This window comes from Camelus ferus, chromosome 12 (assembly GCF_009834535.1).
Source record: "Camelus ferus isolate YT-003-E chromosome 12, BCGSAC_Cfer_1.0, whole genome shotgun sequence".
Lineage (NCBI taxonomy): Eukaryota > Metazoa > Chordata > Mammalia > Artiodactyla > Camelidae > Camelus > Camelus ferus.
The window spans coordinates 26,589,847-26,612,765 of NC_045707.1; the positions used below are offsets into that span (position 1 = coordinate 26,589,847).

The 22,919-nt window shown below is 37.6% G+C and overlaps 1 long non-coding RNA gene across 1 annotated transcript in view; it reads right to left on the reverse strand.

Moving 5' to 3' along the window:
• Positions 1-22,919, reverse strand: part of LOC116667643 — a 104,389-nt gene that overhangs the window by 50,728 nt on the left and 30,742 nt on the right. Inside the window, exon 4 of the long non-coding RNA XR_004324572.1 lies at positions 16,762-16,883. This is a non-coding gene — a long non-coding RNA (uncharacterized LOC116667643). The remainder of the gene's footprint in view (positions 1-16,761; positions 16,884-22,919) is intronic.

Sequence of the window (22,919 nt, forward strand, 5' to 3'; positions counted from 1 at the left end):
GTTTGAATCAGAGTTCCATTGTTGTTATGGTGTTGTTTTTAATTAATCAAAATCATTCTAAAGTTAATATGGGAGAAAAAGTGTACAAATACTGTCTAGAAAATTATGGGAAAAAAAAGCAAACAGTGAAGGGGAACTGGCCATACCAGAGAGCAAAACTCCCCGTATGGCTCCCACCGTCAGGATAATATGAATATTGGCTCAGGGATGAACAAACTGATCAATGAAACAGAACAGAGAGCACAGAAACGGATTCAAGTATTCTTTAAAGTAAGAACTTAGTACATGGTGGTGCTTACATTTCAATTTAGTGAGAAAAGGAAGAATTACTTTATAAACAGTGTTCAAGTGATGAAATACTCACCTGGAAGGAAAACAAAACAGATCTGTATCTACGACAAATACAGAAGGAATATTAGACTGTAATGAAGGTGAGAGTGAATCTTGGGGGTAGGGTTGAGGCATTTATGGGCAAGACAGAAAAATTCACAAGTCATTGAAAAAATAGTTGACTCCATAACAACCTCAAATTTCTGATGGAAAAAGGCACTAATATAAGGTTGAAAGACAAATGATGGACAGGGAAAGAATACTTGCAAAATATATGACAAGGTGTTAATTCCCCTTATGCACAAAGACTTGCAAATGAATAAAAGATGGGAAATATAATTTGAAAATAGGTACACATGGTGATCTAGCAATTGTCTGAAGATGGATACAAATAACAAACATTTGAAAAGATATATATATATGAAAGAAATAAAAGATACATCATTTTTCATGTATCAGAGAGACAGAAATTTTAAAAAACTAATCGAATCTATTTGGCAAAAGGGTGGGGAAAACTGATACTTCTTAGGCACTCTTGGTGAATGTGTGAATCACTAAAACATTTCTGAAAGTCATCTGATAACATGACACTTAAATATGTGTATCTTTGACCTAGAAATGCATTTCTAAGACTCTAACTTACATAAATAAAAGCAGTAGTTTTAAAGAAACAAACTGAATGAAACTGCATATTGCTGCATTTTAAAAATGGACATTCTCCAAAGCCTGGAAATACCCTGAATTCCACCAGCAGGACAAGTATTGAATAGAATATTATTTATACATACAATAGAATATTATGTAAATATTTACATAGGTTTATATCCATTGATTTAGAAAAATGTCCATTATATACTGCAAAATGAAAATAAGGGGCTAAATATTATGTGTAGAACAACTGAATTTTTAGAAAAGAAAAAGATTACGGGTGTGTGTTTAAATATAAGACTAGCGTGTGTGTGTGTGTGTGTAGGCATAGACTTATGGAAGGATGCAAGGACACGTTACAAAATGTTAAAAGCAGAGGAGTGGAATTGGATTATGGGAGGAGGCCATTAATTTTTTATATTTCTATGTTGCTTGAATAATTACACAAGCCTTCATGAGTCTTATGGGTTGAATTGTGTCCCCCTCCAGATTCATATGTTGAAGTCCCAATTCCCCAGTACCTCAGAGTGTGACCTTATATGGAATTAGTTAACAGACATAATTAGTTAAGCTAAGATGAGACGATGAGATCATATTGCAGTAGGTGTCTGTATCACTGGTGTCCTTATAAAAAGGGGAAATTTAGATACAGAGACAGCCACACAGAAGAGAGAAGATGGGGTGCATTCTTTTATCCACAAGCCAAGGAGAGAGACTTGGACGCAATCTTTCCCTTACAGCCTCAGAAAGAGCCAACCGTTGCTGCCAACACCTTGATCTCAAAACTCCCAGCGTCCAGAATCGTGAGACAACAAACGTGTTGTTTCAGCCACCTGATTTGTAGTATGTTTGTTACGGCTGGCCTAGCGAGTGAATGCAATTACTGTGAAAATTAAAAACCAATACAGGATTTTTGAAAAAGGCAAGGAATGAAAAGAAGTGTAATTTGTAAGTTCACTCATTCAAGAAACATTTATCAAACATCTATTATGTGCCAAGTATTCTGTTCTTTTACTCAGTTGTCCAGAAATGCTCGAGGAGAAGAACTAGTGTCCACATGTTACAGAAGTTCAGGGACTTTTCCAGTGTCCCATGGTGGGCAGGAGTCCGGCTGGCTTCAATGACTGGGCAGCAGGCCTTTCTCTGTGCTGAGTCCCACGGCAGAGTGTTTCATCTCTTCATTGTCCACTTCAAGTCTTTACTGAGCATTCAGGAAAAAGTTAGTTCCCTCCTCCGCGAGTCTATAACGTCAACACGAGGCACAGAATAAAAATACCAAAATGACTGCCCTGTAACGCATGACACCAACGTGGAATGATTTTATGGCATCTCCTTTTATTGTGTTATTGTGAAGGGAAAGGCAGTGAACAATGGTGATAGCCTTCTCTTGGTCATTCTCAACATTTCATGGTCATTTTTATCTTGCCGGTTGTCTAAGCTAGAGAGCGAGAATACAGAAAGACGGAAGAAAGGAATATTTCAGAAGTCATAAGACTGAATCATAGATAGGTGGTTTGGACTCAATGACGTATTTCAGAGTTTTATCGAAGATAAGTCAAAGAGAAAAAAACATCCATGACCTTGTGATAGCAATGGTATAGTTTGCAAATCCTTGAGTGAACAGTTTCTTTGTTGCTCTCACTGCTTGGAAAGGGCACTTTGACCACCTTGTCTGTCAATTCTAGTGATGGCAATTATGCACATTGCATGCTTATTATTTCATGGTGTCCTTTACGGAGAAACTCTGTACTCACCCTTAAAATCCAGCTCAGTTGTCGCTTTCTGTCATACTCTCTCAGGTTAATTTGTTGCACTCTCCTGTTTGCACTAGTAACAAATTTTTACATACAGAATATTATAATGTATTCTTTTTTTTAAGGGGCTGAAATGATCCCCGTTTTGGATTTTTTTTCTTTTGGAGGGGGGCAATTAGGTTTATTTTAAAATTTATTTTAATGGAGGTCCTAGGGATTGAACATAGGACCTCGTGCATGCCAAGTGCATACTCTACCACTGAGCTATACCGTCTCCCCTAATACGTATTCTTAACAACATGTGTTCTCTCGTGTTATTTATGCATCAGAATCTCCTGCTAAATTACAAATTCGTTAGGCTCTGAGGTACTCAATCTCTCTGTTTATTAGTTTCTCAAAAACGGGCATGTGACGAGTGACCAAGAGAGCAGAGGGAACTGGAGGTACAGAGCGGGTTAGGACTGGGATGGCGGAGAAGCACCCTCAGCACCTGGGCCTGAGACCACCTCATCGTTCATGTTTGACACGTACTTCACCTGGCATGGTCACGGTTCTGTGGTTTGCACTCTCTTCAGAGTGTACTCTCTTCTTCCCATCCTTCTTTTGTCTCCTCTCTCGTGAGCAAAATACACTTAGTAGGGGAGGGTAGAGCTCAGTGGTAGAGCGTGAGCTTAGCATGCACGAGGTCCTGGGTTCAATCCCCAGTCCTTCCATTAAATAAATAAATAAATAAATAAATAAATAAATAAATAAACAAACAAACAAACAAACCTAATTACCTCCTCCTACACACACACACACACACACACACACACACGCACAAAACAAGAAAAAAATTTTTAAAATACAGTTAGTAGTAGTGACATCAGTACCATTACTGGTACCAGTAATAGCTAGCATTTCACAGCATTTATTCTGTCTGGCACTGTTCTACACCACACGGTGCTTTATATGTACTAAATAACTTAAAACAAATCCCTTAGATAAATACTATTATTAGCCTCATTTAAAATAGATAATAAAACTGAAGTACAATGAGACTGATTTGCCTGAGGCTGAGGTCACATAACTCATAAGGCAATCTGGTTCCAGAGTCTGCGCTCTAAACCACTACACCTTCTTAATCTAGAATATCATACCTGTAATTGATAGTGTGGTAGAGAAAGGGAATTAATAACAGATGCTATCATCTATCTATATCCATCTATCTATCTATCTTTCAATTTATCATCTATGTATATTTGTTTAAAATTAAAACATGTAAATGTCTCATTTGGTTGTCAGACTTCAATGTACGGCCAAGACTTTTCCTTTGGGAATGAGTCTGCTGATTGAAGACTTTCTTATGGTTCATCTTGCATCGTCTTAGTCCTTCTGGCAGTTTCCTTTCATTTTTAGTTTGATTTCATCAAAGAGGAAGAGAAATGTAAGTGCTCCTGCAAAGTAATCTGGGTTCAAGCTTCATCTAGATGTTTCCAAGGTTCTTCCAATAATTTATAGGTGTCTTACCCACACCTAATGCAACAAATTTCAATTTTTTAATAGCCTTTCCAAAGCATTCATTTTTACAGACAAAGAATTCTCTCCCTTTTCATGCTGAAATAGTTTGTTTACATAATATTTAATTCAATTGAGTACTTACAACAATAAGTATGACTGGCATAAATACTGGGGAATCAAGGCTTCTGGCTCTTGATCAGCACATAAGTCATCAGGTGAGAGAGGAGTCTGGGCCCTCCAGAGGGCAGTTACTACAACCAGCATCCAGTAGCCATGACCATCAGGCAGTATGTTTATAGAGGGGACGGGAGGCAGTGCCAGGAAATCTGGTGGGAAGTAGAGTTGAGTGAGAAGTGCTAACATGTTTTGTGTCCTCTGAAGCCTCAACTACTCCCTCCACTGCAAGCCTTCTCCAGTCATCTTCCCACCAGACAGAGGCAATTGCTTCTTCCTCTGTGACTACAGTCCATTGCTTATGTTGCTATTCTGTACTTACAGTTTTTAAATGTAGTTCTTACAATTTTTTATTGTGATAAAAAACACATAGCATAAATTGACCATTTTAACCATTTTTAACAGTACAGTTCAGTGGCATTAAGTACATTCTAATTGTTGTGCAACCATCACCACCATCCATCTCCTGAACTCTTCTCATTTTGCAAAAACCTCTACCCATTCAACAACAACTCCCCATGTCCTCTTTCCCCAGACCATGGTAACCACCATTCTACTTTCTGCCTTTGGAATTTTGAGTATTCTAGGTACCTCATATAAGTGGAATCACACAGTATTAGTTTTTTCCTGGCGTGATTGGCTTATTTCACTTAGCACAATATATTCAAGTTTCATCCATGCTGCAGCATGTGCCAGAATTTCCCTCCTTTTTGAGGATGAATGATATTCCATTGTATGCACATACCACATTTTGTTTATCTACTCATTTGTCCACAGACGTTTGAGTTGCTTCCACATTTTAGCCGTCGTGAACATTGCTGCTGTGGACATGGGTGTGCAACCATCTCTTCAAGACTCTGCTTTTAATTCTTTTTGGCATTTGATGTAATTTATTTTTTTGGAGACAGCTCTAGAATATGAGCTAAAATTTACATCTTCAGTGGCAAGCATATTTTCTGACACAAAGTAATTGAATAAAGGCTTGCTAAATAAAACATACCCACAGATAATCGGAAGTTGTATCTAAGAAAGCTCTAGAGCTATGATTACAAACTGTAAGCAGTTTGTACCGAGAACTACTCAAACTTGTAAGTTGCTTTGTGAACTTTATGTAATTCGTGTCCTAAATCTTAACATTTCCTTTTCTGCTTTCTCCTTTTCTCCTTAGGGAATTGTACACAGCATTGCACAGCATGTTTCCTCCCCAAAACTCTGAGGTCTGTTTCTTTTTTCTAACTGTAAATTCCCACATTTAAATTCAAGGTGACAGAATTTTCCTAGGAAACCACCAATCACTATTAATCCTTGATGTCTGTTTACAAAGGAGTCTAAATATTTAGAATAAAACATGAAATCTGATGTTTTTATATAACATTTGATGCCGACATTCTGGATAGCTACTGAAAGTTTGTGTCAGTTAACTGATCATCATTGCTGCCATTAAAAGATTCAATGTCTAACTATTCAAAAGATTGTGTGAAACGTCTACAGCGAGAGCATGTATTTTAAAGTTTGGAAAAAAAAAAAAGAGAGAAAAGAAATGCTTTGAAGCCACTGGCGTAGGCACACTGCAAACAATTTAGTGATGAAACATTTCAATAGAGAAAAGGAGCCAGACTTTGATGAGGCTGATCACTGTCAGGGGCTGTTTCAGCTCAACTGCTGACCCAGTGAAGTCTATGGTACTAGTGAAGTGTTATTAATGACCCTTTTAACGGGATGAATCCTATAGTTCTTCTCCTTCACCGCTGTTATAAGGAAACTATATATTTTTGGCTTCATTCATGATATAGTAACTTTGTTTTTACAATGACTTCCTTTAGGTACTTTTTTTTTTTTTTAACTGATATAATCTACTGTGATGGTTTGAGAGAAAAGAGACTAAGGAGATGGAAAAGGAAAAGATTAAGAAAAAAGAGAAGCCCAGGAATTATAGTAGCCTTATATTTATGAGAATTCCTCCCCAAGAAAATCTTTTTTACATTTATTTAGACTGTAGTTGTCTTGCTAATTGTTTTTTCCATCTTAGTTTTATTGAGGTAGGACAATAAGCTCGTCTTTAACATGTTACAGTTTATCATTTAGTAAATGATATTATCATGTAAACGTATTTGTAAGGGTAAGGGCCTGATTTGGAGAATGTGTTTATGATCTCATACAAGGAAACAAGCCAAGGTGGATCACAGAGGGTGAGAAAGGCCTTCAGAGGACTCCCTCATGCTCTCATTGCAGAAACTGAAGAGGACTGCTGGCAAATAGTCTTAATTGCTCTGCTTCCAAACTAAACCCTATCAGAAGGTTCTTAGTTTTAATTGTATACGTACAAATCTGGAAAACACTTGTATTTTTATGGCATTTGTCAGACATATCTTTGGACAACAGCAAATGGGGTAATTTCCCTGCGTTCCTTGTGTTCCCTTCTTTCCAGCAGATGCTCCCCTTCCCGCCCCAAGAAAGACAGCACACACTGCCCAGCAGTGACCTAGGGAGGAAAGGGGAGAGGAGTATTTCTTTACAGAGCTTGCATTCTAGTTGGGGAGATAGGCAATTTAAAAAATGAGCACCTCACATATGTCAGGTAGGAACAAGTCCTCTAAAAAAATTAAATCCAGGGGAGGGTCTAGAGAATCATGAGGGCACAGGTGTGTATGTCTAGGCATGTGTGTGTGCACACATGTGTGTGAGCACACATGTGTATGTGTGTGTATTTGTGTGCATGTGTGTTCGCAGTGTCTAATAATAGGACATTTGAATCAAAACCTGAAAGAAGGAAAGGAGTGAGTTCTGTGAGACCACCTTGAGGCCCAGGCAAGATGGTGGCTTCCCCGGGCTCTGCTTGGGAGAGGGACCCACATATCCCCACATACAAAAATACATTCATTCAAGAACACATGGATGCTACAACCTAAACGCCCATTGACAGATGACTAGATAAAGAAACCCTGATATATTTATACAATGGAATACTACTCAGCCATAAGAAAGAATAAAATAATGCCATTTGCAGCAACATGGATGGACCTGGAGATTGGCATTCTAAGTGAAATAAGCCAGAAAGAGAAAGAAAAATACCATAACACTTACATGTGGAATCTAAAGCAAACTTATTTACAAAACAGAAACAGGCTCACAGACATAGAAGACAAACTTGTGGTTACCAGAGGGAAGGAGGTGAGAAGGGATAAACTGGGAGTTCAAGATCTAGAGATGCTAACGACCATATGTAGGATAGATAAACAACAAGTCCATACCTCTGTATAGCACAGGGAACTGTACTCAATATCTTGCAGTAACTTATGGTGAAAAAGAATATGAAAACGAATATATGTATGTTCACGTATGACTGAGGCATTATGCTGTACACCAGAAACTGACACAACATTGTAAACTGACTATACTTCAATAAAAATATATATACAAAAAAACCCCGAAACACATGGATGCTTCTGTTACTCAGGTTCTGGCACTGAGTGCCAGCCCAGCACAGCTCGTGACCCTGCACATCTTTTCATGAATGAAACTGCTCAGGCCCCAGGGAAACTCTTGCCAAAAATCTCTTGTGCTGTGACGTCAACAAAACGCCACGGTGTCCTAACGCTGCGAGGGCCGGGGAGCTGTGCTGCTGTTCACAGGGGAGAGGATGAGAAAATCAGAGGTGCTGAGATAAAAGTCGTATTAATTGAATCGTCGAATTCTTCCCCTCAGAAAGGCACAGATTCTTGCACAAGGAAAAATTATCTCCCATTAGTGCTAAATGTCCATTAAGTTCTTTCTCCTCATGTTCTGATTTGTGGTTTGGGGAGATAAAAATTTATTCAGTGTTTTACATTGACAATCAGATGAACATTGAACCCTAGAACTGTGGATTGCTTTATACGTATAAAAATATTAGTATAACTTCAGTGCATTTTCCAAAAAGAAATAAAATTTCATCTTCATTTAAATACTTTTATTAAGATTTTGATAGTCACTAGTTATATTTATATTTTGCCTTTTAGCTTTAATGCATAATTTTGAAAATTTTTACAGTAACTTCTTTGAAAACCTGAAAAACAATTTTAATATTTTTATATTTCATTTAACTTTTTCATTGGAGTATGTATAGATTTTTGTGCATTTTGACTACAATTCATTTATTTTTAATCCTTTAGGACTGTCAACAAAACACATGTAAAATTTTTGATTGTAAAATGTTGATTTTGCTTAAGTTTAATGGATTAAAACATATATTATATTCAATATCTTGTAGTTACTTACGGTGAAAAAGAATAGGAAAACAAATATACATACGTTCCTATATGACTGAAGCATTGTGCTGTACACTTAAAATTGACACAACATTGTAAACTGACTGTACTTCAATAAAAATATATTAAAAATACAAAATAAAACATATACTAATTTATGAATTATGTAACTATTTTATTACTCATCTAAGTATTGCCGCTCCATCAACAGAACATCTAGACATGCACAAAAATTTTTAAGTTAAGTTTAGTAATCTTTGCTATTTTGCCTGCTACATCATACAGCAATTCCTTAAAAAAACTGTGAGCATAAAAGTCTATTTGTCAAGGCAAGAGGATAGAACACATTTTCTCTGACAGTCTGTTGTCTTGCCTTATCATTTTAAGCAGCTATTTTTCACTTTTGTCCTAGGCCCTTTATATGGGAGGGGCAGAGTTAGAACCCTGCAAAGATCTAAAGAAAGAACATCTTTGGCTGAGGGAAGAGCAAGCCCAAATTCCTTAATGTGAAACCAAGCACAGCGTCTCTGAGGGTCAGCAAAGAGGCCAGTTGTGGTTAGAATGAGGTGAGCAAAAGGAAGAGCAGTAGAAAACAGATGAGGGAGGTTGGCAGCAGGCACATAATCTCTGTGGGCCATTGTGAGAAATTCAGATGTTAGTCTATGTGTAACAGGAAGCCTTTGGAGAATTGAAGCAGGAAACTGACACAATACATATTTATTTTTTTATTATTATTATTTTATTTTTATTTTTATTATTTTTAATCACACAGACAGCTGTGGAGGGCAATGCTGGAAACAGGAGAGGAGCCAGTAGTTTATTACAACAGTTCAGACAAGAGATGATGCTGGCTTGAACTAGGCAGACAGTGGGGGAGGTGGTGAGAGGTCATTGGCATTGGGGTTTATTTTGAAATTAGAGTCAACACAGACTTACTGATGAGCTGACTGGAGAGGGAGAGACAGAGGGGAGTCACAGGCGACTCCAAAGTTTTTAGACTAAGTACTCAGGTTACTAAGATAAGAAGACTGGGAACAAACCAGGTTTGGAGAAAAATATCAAGAACATTTTTATATTAAATCTGAAACAGTTCTTAGACATCTGAATGTAGATGTCTATTAGGCAATTGGCTACCTGAGGTTAGAGTTCAAGAGAAGTCAAGGGTGCTGGAGAATCAGTGTTGGGACTCAGGAGCTGAAGATACTATTTAAAGTCTTAGAATGGATGCAACTGTCTAGGGACGGGATGTAGGTAGAGATGAGGACTGCAGTCCTTCAACATTTAAAAGTTGGGAAGAGGAGGAAGAGTCTCAGCTTACCTGTCACCCCCTACAGGAAGCTCTCCCTGACCTTTCAAGCTAAGTTTTGCTCCTACTAGCTGATTGCAAGTCACCCTACATTATTTGCATTCCTGTATTATTTACATCATTGAAAGTACACTGTATTGCAAGCTCCTATTTCTCACCCCCCTCCAAATTGTGAGTTTCTAGAGGAGAGAAACCTTACCTTGCATATTATACAGCATTTGGCACCTATTAGTGTTCAATAAATATTTATTGAGTAAATAAATTGTTACGACATTTGTAAAAAATTTGAGTATACCTATTGTTTTAGAATTTGTAAGAAAATTTTGAAATGCTTAATAGCTTTTGTAATTAAAGGACATCAAACGTGTTCTTTTTAAAAAACTACTGATTGCATTATTTTTAATAATGGTATCAGTAATTTTCCCAACTCAAGTTATCTCTTATTTATTTTTAGATAAATATATATGCAAAACATTTTAAAAATTTCATCATCTCAAGTATCCATGTTCACGGAAGATTTAATATTATCAAAATGTCAGTTCTTCTTAACTTGATCAATAGATTCAATGCAATCCTGATCAAAATGCCAGCAAGTTATTTTGTGGATACTGACATACAGGTTCTAAAGTTTATATGGAGAAGCAAAAGATCCAGAATGGACAACACAATATCGAGGGAGAAGAACAAAGTTGGAGGACTGATGCTACCATCAGACTTCAAGACTTACCATAAAGTTACAGTAGTCAAGACAGTGTGGTATTGGCAGAATAATGGACAGATATATCAATGGAACAGTACAGATAGCCCAGAAATAGACCCACAGACATACAGTCAACTGTTATTTGACAAAGGACCAAAGGCAATACAATGGAGAGAAAACCGCTCTTCAAGAGATGGTGCTAAAACAACCAGACATCCACATGCAAAGAAATGAATCTAGTCACAGACCTTACAACCTTCACAAAAAAGTAACTCAGAATAAATTGTAGAATTAAATGCAAAGTGCAAAACTGTAAAACTCCTGGAAGATAACAAAGAAAAAAAATCTAGATGGCCTTGGGCAAGGCAATAACTTTTTAGATACAACATCAAAGGCACAATCCATGAAGAAATAATAGACAAGCTGGATTTCATTAAAATTAAAAACATCTGCTCTGTGAAAAACAATGTCAAGAGAATGAGAAGTCAAACCACAGACGGGGAGAAAATACTGGCAAAAGACATATCCAGGTAAAGGACTGTTGTCCAAAATACACAAAGAATCCTTAAAACTCAACAATAAGAAAACAAACAACCCAATTAAAAAGTGGACAGAAAACCTAAACAGACACTTCACCAAAGATACATAGATAGCAAATAAGCACATGAAAAGATGCTCAACATTATGTCACTAGGAAACGCATAATTAAAATAACAATGAGATACCACTACACACCCATCAGAATGGTGACAATCTAAAACACCGACAACACCAAATGCTGGTGAGGATGTGGAGCAACAGGAACTCTCTTTCATTGTTCACGGAAATACAAGATGTTACAGCCACTTTGCAAGACAGTTTGGCAGTTCCTCACAAGATAAACACAATCTTACCATATGGTCCAGCAATTGTGTTCTTTGATATTTATCCAAATGAACTGGAAACTTATGTTCACACAAAGACCTGCCCATGGATGCTTATAGTAGCTTTATTTATAATTGTCAAAACGCAGAAGTAACCAAGATGTGCTTCAGTAGATGAATGGATAAATAAACCGTGGTACCTCTAGACAATAGATTATAGTTCAGTGCTAAGCAGGAATGAGCTATCAAGCTATAAAAAGACATGGAGGAATCTTAAATGTATATTACTAAGTAAAAGAAGGCAACCTGAAAAGGCTACACACTGTATGATTCCAACTACATGACATTGTGGAAAAATCAAATTGTGGAGACAATGAGAAATCAGTGGTTTTGGGGAGTTAACAGGAAGGGAGAAAGAAACAGGCAGAGCATAGAGGACTTTAAGGATAATGAAGCTTTATGTATGATAGTACAATGGTGGGTACATGTCCTTACACACTAGGTTAAAACCCACAGGATGTGCAACACCAAACGTGATCCCGAATGTAAGCTGTGGACTTCAGGTGATAATGATCTGTCAATGCAGGTTCCCCCATTGTAACAATGGTACCACTCTGGGCTGAGATGCTGATAGTAGGGGAGGCTGTGTGTATGGAGGACGGTGAAGATATATGGGAACGCTGTGTTTTCCTACTTCATTTTACTGTGAATCTAAAACAGCTCTAAAAAAATTGTCTATTTTCAAAAGTCATCATTTAGGGCATCACAGTCCTTCACTTCCTAATGTTCAGTGTCTTGAAAATCATTGTTTGAAATATATATACATATATTAGTTACGGTGGGAGGGTAAACCATGGCCCCTGTTACTTAGCAGCAAGTGGAAGTACCTCTTTTCCAACATCTGTGTTGGTCTCACTTCTAAAATTCTATCAGATGAAATGAATTGCACTTATTTTTAGTGTAAAAATTACACCTTGTATGTTTAAGCCAGAGAGTGTAAATGTAAATTCCTTTAAGAGCTGTTAATTTTAGGGAAACACTTAGAAACAGGTCACTCATAGACATAACCAGGCTTTATGCCCAGTTTCATAAAAAGCAGTGTTAGTATCGCTCTTCTCTCTCAGTGGTGCCTTCTGAGTGTTTGTACCTAGTGCCTTAGGACCCGAGTCCCTGTAATTCCCTTCACATCCTACTTTACCCCAGTCTGTACTCCCAGTTCAGACAATCTGCTCTGGACTCTGTCCTGCTTTGGACATATATACACGTCAATATACACTAGAGAGAGAATGGATATTATTGGGTAAATACACTGTGTCTGCATTTTAATGAGCCTTCTGTGAATGATGTTTTACGCACAGCAACGGCACCAACGACAGAAATTCCGGGTTCTCTGGCAGGCTAGTGGAAGTGATATATTTACATAGGTCAGAGTTCTGATGTCCCTGTATTACACCCATTTGGCTGGCTTGTAAAACCCCTTTTTTAGGGTCAAACCCATCAACAGATAAATGCTTCCGGATTTTTCTTTATTAATAGAAATTAATTGGTTTCCACTTCTAAATTTCTCTGCATTTCCTTTAAAAATAGCAACAAGTCAAAGTAAAATGATTAAGTCATTCTTTCTCTTCCTATTCATCAAAGAGAGCAGTTGAGGAGATATGACAGCAGTTAACTATGAAACTTAAAGAGTCCAGGGGGATTTTTTGGTTTATAAGTGTCCCTGCTTTATGGCCTTGAACATTGAAACTAGTTATCTGAAACCTATGAGGTTTTGCTTTCATTTGAACCTAGTCTAATTTTACAAATACGAAAGTGACATTCAAATAACCTCTGAAAATTAGAGGACGGGGCAGACTACTGGAAATCAAATAAAAAATGCAAAGTGAAATGGAGAATTAGCAGCTAATAATCTGCTGAAAGTTCCTGGTGGCATGTTAGCTAACTAATTTGACAATGTACTGCCTGAACTTCCTGAATAAATGCAATTTTCCACTTTTGTGACAATCAAGTCATGGAAAAAAAGAGGAGTTGGTAAGTGATGAATAATATTTCTTGTCTGTATTTATCAGGTATGGGTGTACAGACAACGCTGTGGCTTTGTCTGCGGTGCTGGGAACAGAAACAGAAAATAGCTGACGGAGAGATACAGTCCTTGTCCTCGAATAATTTATACCCTGCTTGAGTCAGTTCCAAAGGGAACTATTTAAGCCACCAGAAAATAAAAACACGGCAGGTGAGGAAGCACATGAATGTGTTCACTGGCTCATACCCTCAGATCTTCCTGTCCATACCCACGCGAGAGAGCAACAGTGTTTTTCATGTTAACTTACAAACAAAACCGTGGAGTGCAGTGCTTTCAGAGCCCAGGTCTGCGGCTTACACTGCAGCATCTGAACTGAAGTTCACTGTGGTAACAGACCAGGCTGATTGTAATAAGCCAGCAACTACACGGAGGAAGGAGTCTGGTGAAAGGGTCCTGTATTTACACAAGCTGTTGTGCTTCCTGACATCATCCTCAGCGTGGTTTTGTTTTACTCATTTCAAAGCAAGAGACCTCTGCCCCATTCTAAAGAAACCAGACCACTGGAGGAGAAAAATCTTTGTTTCATTTGGGGAAAGTGTACATTTAAGTGTATGAACTGTACAACCAGCACGAAAAGTACATGAGTGGGTATGAGATGCTGAGAGCATCCTGATGATTTCCACGGGCAAGAAACTGTCAATATCTAAAAATAACTATAGGTAGTGGCTGTAATAGCATAACTTTCTATTCTAACTTACTATTTGCTGTTGGAAAGCAAATTCATGTATTGTAATCAACCTAAAGATGTGTTACAGGGTTATTTCATACATGGCAGATTCTCAAAGTCCTGAAATGATGACATTGATAGAGTGCCACCACTCTGTTATAACCTTTGTATATTCTTTAAGTGTAACAAATACTTCATTCATTGCTTGCCCTAAACTTTGCATCTGGTGACATTCTTGCTGCTGTGTTAATATCAGGTCTATTAAGCTGGACCTCATGGTCCATTACCCTTTCTTTAGATTTGACCCCACGAAGTTTAGGGGTCTTGAGCACAGTGTGAAAAAGCAAAGGGTTTCACTCTCACCCAAGAAGCTCATTAGGACTTTATAGAAACACAATAAATACTCACACAGTACTAACATTTGCACTGAGGGACACTCACCAGACACACAGCCTGGTGTCCGAAGGTACCTATTGTTCCCTTTATCCAGGCCTGCACACTAATTTAGCCCGCTAACTAAAGAGAGTGCTCATTTGTAATCTGGCATTTTTTTCTTTGTAGGAAAGATTCACTTACTGGTATCCTCGCTTTGTGGGACTTTTTCTTCCCCATCTTTCTCGGTCTCGATCCATTTCTTAATGCTTCCACTTACATTCTGGATTGCATAATTTAAATCAACTCCCACAGTTCATGAAAGAATTCCAGTGTGAACTGCTGACAGCAATATCTGGCCTGGAGGCTTTCAATCGCTCATAACCCATGTTGGAATTCATTAATACCATTCGCCTTATTAAATGCAGTTTTATAATCCGAGGAAATAGTATTAGATTGGTTTAGGGGAGACTTGCCATCAACAGTGGTACGTTAGCTTTAATTTTAAAGTCTAGTAGAATTAACTCTCTGACATACCTCCTAGTAATTTTTATTTTATAGTAAGGAGTTACATCGTCACATAGGCCATCTTTTAATTATATCGTATTATTAAGCCCAATCACTACCATAAGCAGATTCCCATCTTTAAAATACATTTTAGTCTGAAAATGTCACAAAACACTTTCTTCCGGGGGCTTGCAGGCAGCATGAAATGGGATTTCTACCCAGAAGCAGAAGCAGCTTGTGACCGCGAAGTCCCTTCTGTAAGGATGGCTTTTACGAGGTACAGTTGGAGGCTTGAACTCTACCATTCAAATTAATCAGATTTTCTTGGGGAGAATGCCTCTGGAACCCCCTACAAAGACTCTTTTCCTCCCCCCTACACTGCAAATTACTTAATGAAAACACTGCATTACACAAAACAAAAGGGCTTTTCTGCTGATGTCAATCAAGCACATGATGGTTTTGTTTTTGTTTCTAAAACAAGAAAACGAAGGGACAATTTTGTTTTACAAAGTCTGGATGAATCACCTCACTGCGTAACTTTCCAAGAAAATCTCACTGGTGACTTAGGAAAAATACTGGCCACTGAACAATTTCCAATTCCAGACCATGTGGTAAGATTCAAATATAAGCCAAACAAATCATCTTTTTTTTTTTTAACCAACCAGCTACTCTTTTAAGAGAAAACTGAGTTAGAAAATGGGGTGTGCTTTGCTTTGGTATATTCACTCATACTTTACTACATGTTAGGAACTTGCAGTAAATTCATATTATAGATACAAAAATGTAACCTGCAATGAAAAAGAATATACATGTATAACTGAATCACTGGGAACTGGGGAAGCGATGAGAAATGTGCTTTGGGAAAGTAACATGGCTAGATGTGAAAGGAGCTGGATATGGTGCTAAGAAGGAATTTGTGCTTCTCCTGATGACATTGAAGGATTTTAAGGACCCATTGCTGGAGGTGAGGGCAACCACTAATACAGCCAGATCAGTGCTTTAGAGAGATAATACATGGCAAGGAGGAGAAAAATCTAGAGAAGAGAGTAATTCATTCATGGCAAATGATAAATATTATTGCAAGAATACATTAAGCAATCCCTGATGGTCCAACCTAGGGAGGTGAAAAAGGTTAAAAAAAAACACGTATTTAAGAGACATTTATGAAGCAGAATGGATATAACCTAGCAATCAGCCTCATATGGAAATGAGCAGTGAGAAGTACGAAGATAAGCTTAAAATCTCTAGGCTGGGTGACTGTAAACAGTAATTCCCTAGAACAGGATTTATGGAGAATATAGTAAGTCTGGTTTTTAACAGGCTGAGTCTGAGACACTAAATGAAGAAGGACTTCAGGTTACTGGAAGCATGAAACTAGAACTCAGGAAAAACATCAGGTAGAGTTTGGGAATCAACTTCATAGGTGCGAAATGCCGAAGTCATAGGAGGAGACGATGTCATTCAGGAGAGAGGTGAAAAGGAAGGAGACAGATTTCCTATTTCATATCACCCAAATGACAGAGCTGTCTGAGGTGCTGTGTTGAGAAAGAATTTAAGGCCACCTTCAGGTATAGTGGGAAAGAGTGTCATAAATGACAACTAGGACCTACCGTTGGTTTCAGAGATGGAAGTGATTGCACCTGTGGCAGATGTGACCCATCCTCAGTAATCAGAGATTCAAGAACAACCTGCTGGAAGCCATCAGTCCTTCAGGGATGGTGGGAGAGCTGTGCTGGTAAAAGAGAATAAGAAGAACAGTCAGAGTTTGAAGAAAAATGAGCCGGTGCCTAGTACTGTACTTAGTTCAGTATCTCAGACATCACAATCATTAAACCTTTGTTGAAGGAATGGTTGAGTTGATACAGTGAAGTGTTGACAACTTATACTGCTACTGGGGCAACTGAAAAATCAGCAGCCTGATTCATAATAGTAATAACAACATCCTCAGGTATGTTTGGTTAAAGACATTAACGTTTTGGTTACTTTCTTTGGAAGAGCATGCTATTTTCCCTCTTTTCACATAAATACGGAAATTATTCAAGTGTCGATCATTTGGAATACTTGGGATAATTATCAAAGCAGTAAGAGGGAAAAAGTCTGTATGATTTGATGTAAAAAAAATCAGATTGAGAAAGTAAATGTAGAAAAATAATAATAGTTAAAGAAAAAATGGCAGTGAAGGAAGGGCACTCTTTGGAAGGTATCCAGAGAAAAGTGAGCAAAATTTTCTTTTATACCCTAAAAGGCAAATTTTTTCAAGAAGAAAAAGAAAATGTTCCATCTATCTGGATAATGTAGAGACTCAATCAAATAGTCTACCTGCAGTGGTCAGGTAACCACCACCACTCTGCTATTTAGGTGGTTTTGTTTTTTTTTTAATTGAAGTATAGTCAGTTACAATGTGTCAATTTCTGGTGCATAGCACAGTGTCCCAGCCATGCATATACACACATATATTCATTTTCATATTCTTTTTCATTAAAGGTTATTACAAGATATTGAATACAGTTCCCTGTGCTATACAGAAAAAATTTGTTTTTTTAATCTATTTTTATATATAGCGGCTAACATTTGCAAATCTCAAACTCCCAAATTTATCCCTTCCCACTCCCTTTCCCCAGGTAACCATTAGATTGTTTATTATGTCTGCGAGTCTGTTTCTGTTTTGTAGATGAGGTCATTAGTGTCCTCTTTTTTTTCCTTTTTTTAGATTCCACATATGAATGATATCATATGGCATTTTTCTTTCTCTTTCTAGCTGACTTCACTTAGAATGACAATCTCTAGATCCATCCATGTTGCTGCAAATGGCATTATTTTTTCACTTTTTATGGCTGAGTAGTATTCCATTGTATAAATATATCACAGCTTCTTTATCTAGTCATCTGTTGATGGACATTTAGGTTGCTTCCATGTCTTGGCTATTGCATATAGTGCTGCTATGAACATTGGGGTGCATGTATCTTTTCAAATTAAGAGTTCCCTCCAGATACATGCCCAGGAGTTGGACAGGTAGGTTTTTATCTAAAGAGATTTTGCCTCTGAAATTAGAGTCTAAAAATAATTAACCATTCGTCCATTCAATAATTCAGAGTATCAAACCTGTGTACAAAACTGGTCAACCAGTTATGATTGTGTACAGGGTAAACAAAAGGATGGGGGGATTTAGAAAGAGGTGTTTCTAAATGTAGTTGCTACCATGAGGAGACAACATTTTGGGATTGTATTACCTCCGCTGGATTGTAGTAGGGTACGGACAGCAAGTGCCAACACAAAGACACAAATAACTAGACTATTCAGCAATTATAATACATATGGTGAGATAAAGTCCAAAGAGGAAAGAAATCACATCTGCTTTATTGCAGAAAGGAAGATGATCTGAAGTTTCTTTGACGAATGTAGGATTTGCATTGAGTCTTAAAGGAAAAACACATAAAATTTTAGTCTTTGGGTGGCAGAAGGTAAAGCCAGGCAGGTAACTTGAGTAAGGGCAAAGGAAGAAAAGTCCAGCAAGTTCTGGAAGAGGAAATGAACCCACTGAGCTAGAGACACCTGACAAATCTTGGACAGTGCTCCTCACCTCCCCATCTTACTCAGCTCACCCTTGGTGTTTCCTTTGGCTTTGGGTCAGACATTGGCTGCCTGGGGTCCCGCCAAAGGAGGAAGAGGTGCCAAGGTGCCACCATGCTGGCTTCCACCTCTCACACTTTGTGATGCTCTGCTGTGATGACGGCAGAAGGTTTTGCAAGCCAGCTTCCCCCAGCTGTTGGAAGGAAGAATTTACTGATGCAAGCCTGAAAAACCTCAGAGGACCTAAAACAAAAGCACACTGAAGTGGGAAGGCAGGCATCAGTTATTTTGCATGTGCTGTGAGGAGGTGCTGGAGGAGGGACACCAATATTTCTGAACTTTTGTAGTTTTCACTGTTGGAAAATATGATTTGTCTTTGGATAAAGGTCCCAGGTTTTTTGTTTTTTGTTTCTTTTTCTGGGAAGCACAGGTTGTTTTTTGTTTTAAAGCTTTTTAATCAGGCAGATGTGATGCATTCTATTTACTGTTCTAGGAGCAGCCCTGAATTGGCAGTCTAAACTTGGCTGTTTCTAACCGAGAGACAGAATAGCTTTGCCGTGATTAAATGCTGGACTTTTGACTTCCATTTCCCAGAATTTGGTATAAGCTCCTTGACAGCAAGATATTTATTTTATGCTTCTTTATATCTGCCACATTTTCTATTGCTTAACACATTATTCTGTGTTGGTGGAATATTGCCTGGCCCTTACTTTCCTCAGTCTTCTAAACACGTAACATTGAGATAAAGAGAGCTCTGAGAAGGATTTTCATTATCCCTTAAGGCTTTTAATGGTTTAGATAAAACTTATTTTTTAACAGTATAAAATTAATGCCTACTTCACAATAGCCAAAAGGTGGAAATGACCTAAATGTCCATCAACAGATGAATGGATAAACAAAATGGGGTATAGACACACAATGGAATATTATTCCGCCATACAAGGGAATGACATTGTGATACATGCTATAACATGGATGAATCTTGAAAACATCATGCTAACTGAAAGACATCAGACACAAAAGGCCACGTCTTGTGTGACTCCATGTTTATGAAATATCCAGAACAGACAAATCTACAGAGACAGAAAGCAGATTAGTGGTTGTCAGGCACTATGGAGAGTAGGTTGTGGGGAGTGAATGCTTACTAAGTGCAGAATTTTTCCCCTTTGAGGCAACGAGGAAGTTCTGGAACTGGACGGTAGTGACAGTTGCATAACATTGTGAACGAACTTACTACCACTGAATTGTAGACTTTAAAATGGTTAAAATGTTAATTTTATGTTACATCTACTTTACTAAAAATAAATAAATAAATGAGTTAATTCATGCTCTTAGTGGAAAATTTACCCCTCGCTAAATTAAATTCTTTGAGCGTTAGAGTTGTCAGATAAAATACTATCCTTATACTAAAAAATTATTCTCTGTTTATCTGAAATTCAATTTTAATTGGATGTCCTGTATATTTTTGGTTTGCTAAATCTGGCAACTCTGTTGAGAGCGGTGAATTTGTTTTGTTATTGCTTTATTCCAAGCACTCAGGACAGCATCTGGGATGTGCTAGGCAGGCCCTCAATAAATATTTGTTACATGAATATAAATTTGAAAAGGCATATACATATAGAAACTAAATGATAGAAAGAAATGGAAATAATTTATAAGTCCACTGACCAATAAAAACAACTCAGAGTTTCTGTCCACTTCTACTTAGAGCCTTTACTTCTGTGTAATTTTTTCCCCTGGTTGTTGTCAATACTTGGGACAACTGCATAGCCTACTGTTTTCATTGATGAGTTTAACACAAGCATCCATCATACTCCAGACTCTCTTAATAAACATAAATTGAAAAAGCTGAACAATGCCATATTGTGTACATATATCATAATTCATTTACCGATTTTCATATTGTCAAATAATCTACTGCTTTAAATGTTCCCATGCTTTATATCATGTATTAGTAAACAACAAACAGCTGGTCTCTAAAACTTTGTTGTTGAACATCCTAAGATAAATTCATAGAAAAAGAGTTACTAGATCAAAGGAAATAGACATCTTATGGCCTTTGCTCTGTAGTAAAAACTGATTTCCAAAGGGTTAGGTTAATATATATGTCCACCTGTGATGAATTTAAGTGCTCATTTAATCACTCTGGCCAATACCTTTATGACAGCTTGAAATCTTTGCTAATTTAGCAGAGGAAAGAGAATATCTTGTTGTTACGAGTTTTGACTTTTTAAAAAATAAAAATTGAACATTTCCCCACATATTTGCTGGTCAATCATTTATTCTTTTGTGACTAGCCTTTGCTGATTTATTTAGTGGAAGGTCTTACTGTTCTTATTTATTTCTATGCGCTTATAAGTCAGAGATATGAATCCTTCACCTGGCATTCTTTTAATAAATATTATCTTCAGTTTACTGTTAAATTTTGGTTGTTCCTTTCATGAGAGGAGCTTTATTAAAGAATAAGATTGCTGGTTTATTTGTTACTGTATCTTACGATTTCCTTTGGCCTGAAGTGCAGGGTCAGCATCACCTCAGGGTCTTGGTATTAGGGGAGAAGACAAAAGGAATGGATGCGGAGAAAAAGCAAGAGGAAGTGATCACTGGAGAGCAACGTTAACCAACTGGCTTCCCTTCTTCCCTGCTAGGGTTTTGTTTGTTTCACTCAACGGTAGACGGAAGCCTGCTCTACCTGCTTCGGTGTGTGTAGCCTGACTGTCAAGCCCAGCTGGGCTAGGATGTCTTTCCTCAATTTTTCATTTTGTAGAGAATTCACTTTGCTTGTTTGATTCTGGTCATTTTTACACCCATTCAGTTTTTTGGCATTGCAGACCAATATTCGTGGCACTTACACAATGGAAAGTTGAGCCTTGGAGAATTCATTTTAAGATATGGTTACCAAGAACACCTTATACCTAAAGTTCAGGATGGCCCTTGAGGACACTAAAATTGATGCACTAAGAACAACTCAGCTCAGACAAACTGACACTGTGACAACAGACCAGAGCACAATTTGATCGCTGAGATGTGGGAAGAAAATACGAAACCTTCTACTTACATTTACTGTAGATCACATTTTAAAGTTATTATTTTTTCACTTTATAATGTATATAATATTTTTGTAAATAAACATCAATTAGAAGACTGTACTTTTTTATGATAAGGGTGCACAAAAATGCCTTGGAAATGACTGGAAAGGATAACCATTGAGTGAAAGGGGCACGGAAAAAAAGAGTAAAAATTGGGAGTGGCACCGAGTAGGGCTTCATCCACATCTGTTAGTCGTCTGTCGCAGAGCCGAATGGTATCCAAAGTTACTATCGTAAGATTATTTTTCACTTCTTTTGAGAGTAGTTGAATGAAATCTGACTGCACTGAGAAAATTTACTCGGGACCCTACCAATGGTGAGCCATCAGTAACTTTAGAGCAAAACCCCTTTCTGAACCCAGATGGAATGGTATTATTTTAAACCAATCCAATGAAGTTTTATTTCTAAGAAGTGTCCTGCTCAGCAGTTAAGGAAGACAAATGAACAGTTAGGCTTTGCAGGATAGGAGTTTCTGACGTATACTAAGTACACTGCGTTTTGTGAATTACATTTTTTTTTTACCGTTCCAAATTTGTTTTATCACAATTCTATATTCTGGAAATGAAGCCCTTGCCAGTCGCATCATTTGCAAGTATTTTACCCTAGTCCATGTGTTGTCTGTTTGTTTTGTTTATGTTTTCCTTTGCTGTGCAAAAGCTTATACGTTTAATTAAATCTCACTTGTTTCTTCTGCCTTTTATTTCTTATTGCCTTGGTAGACTGACCTAGGAGAACATTGCTACGATCTGTGTCACAGAATATTTTGCCTGTGTTTTCTTCTAGGAGGTTTACGGTATCTTGTCTTATGTAAATCTTTTTTTTTTTTTTTTGTCTTATGTAAATCTTGAAGCCATTTTGAGTTTATTTTTCTGTATGGCGTGAGGGAGTGCTCTAACTTCACTGGTTTACACGCAGCTGTCCAGGTTTCCGAAAACCACTTGCCGAAGAGACAGTCTTGTCTCCATCGTATGTTCTTGCCTCCTTTCTCGAAGACTGATTGACCATAGATGTGTGGGTCATCACAAGTCTAACATCAGCACATAACAGACACCCAACATCTCTGCATTCCCCCTTTCGTGTCTGTCTCAGGCAGACACTAGGGGAGTGGT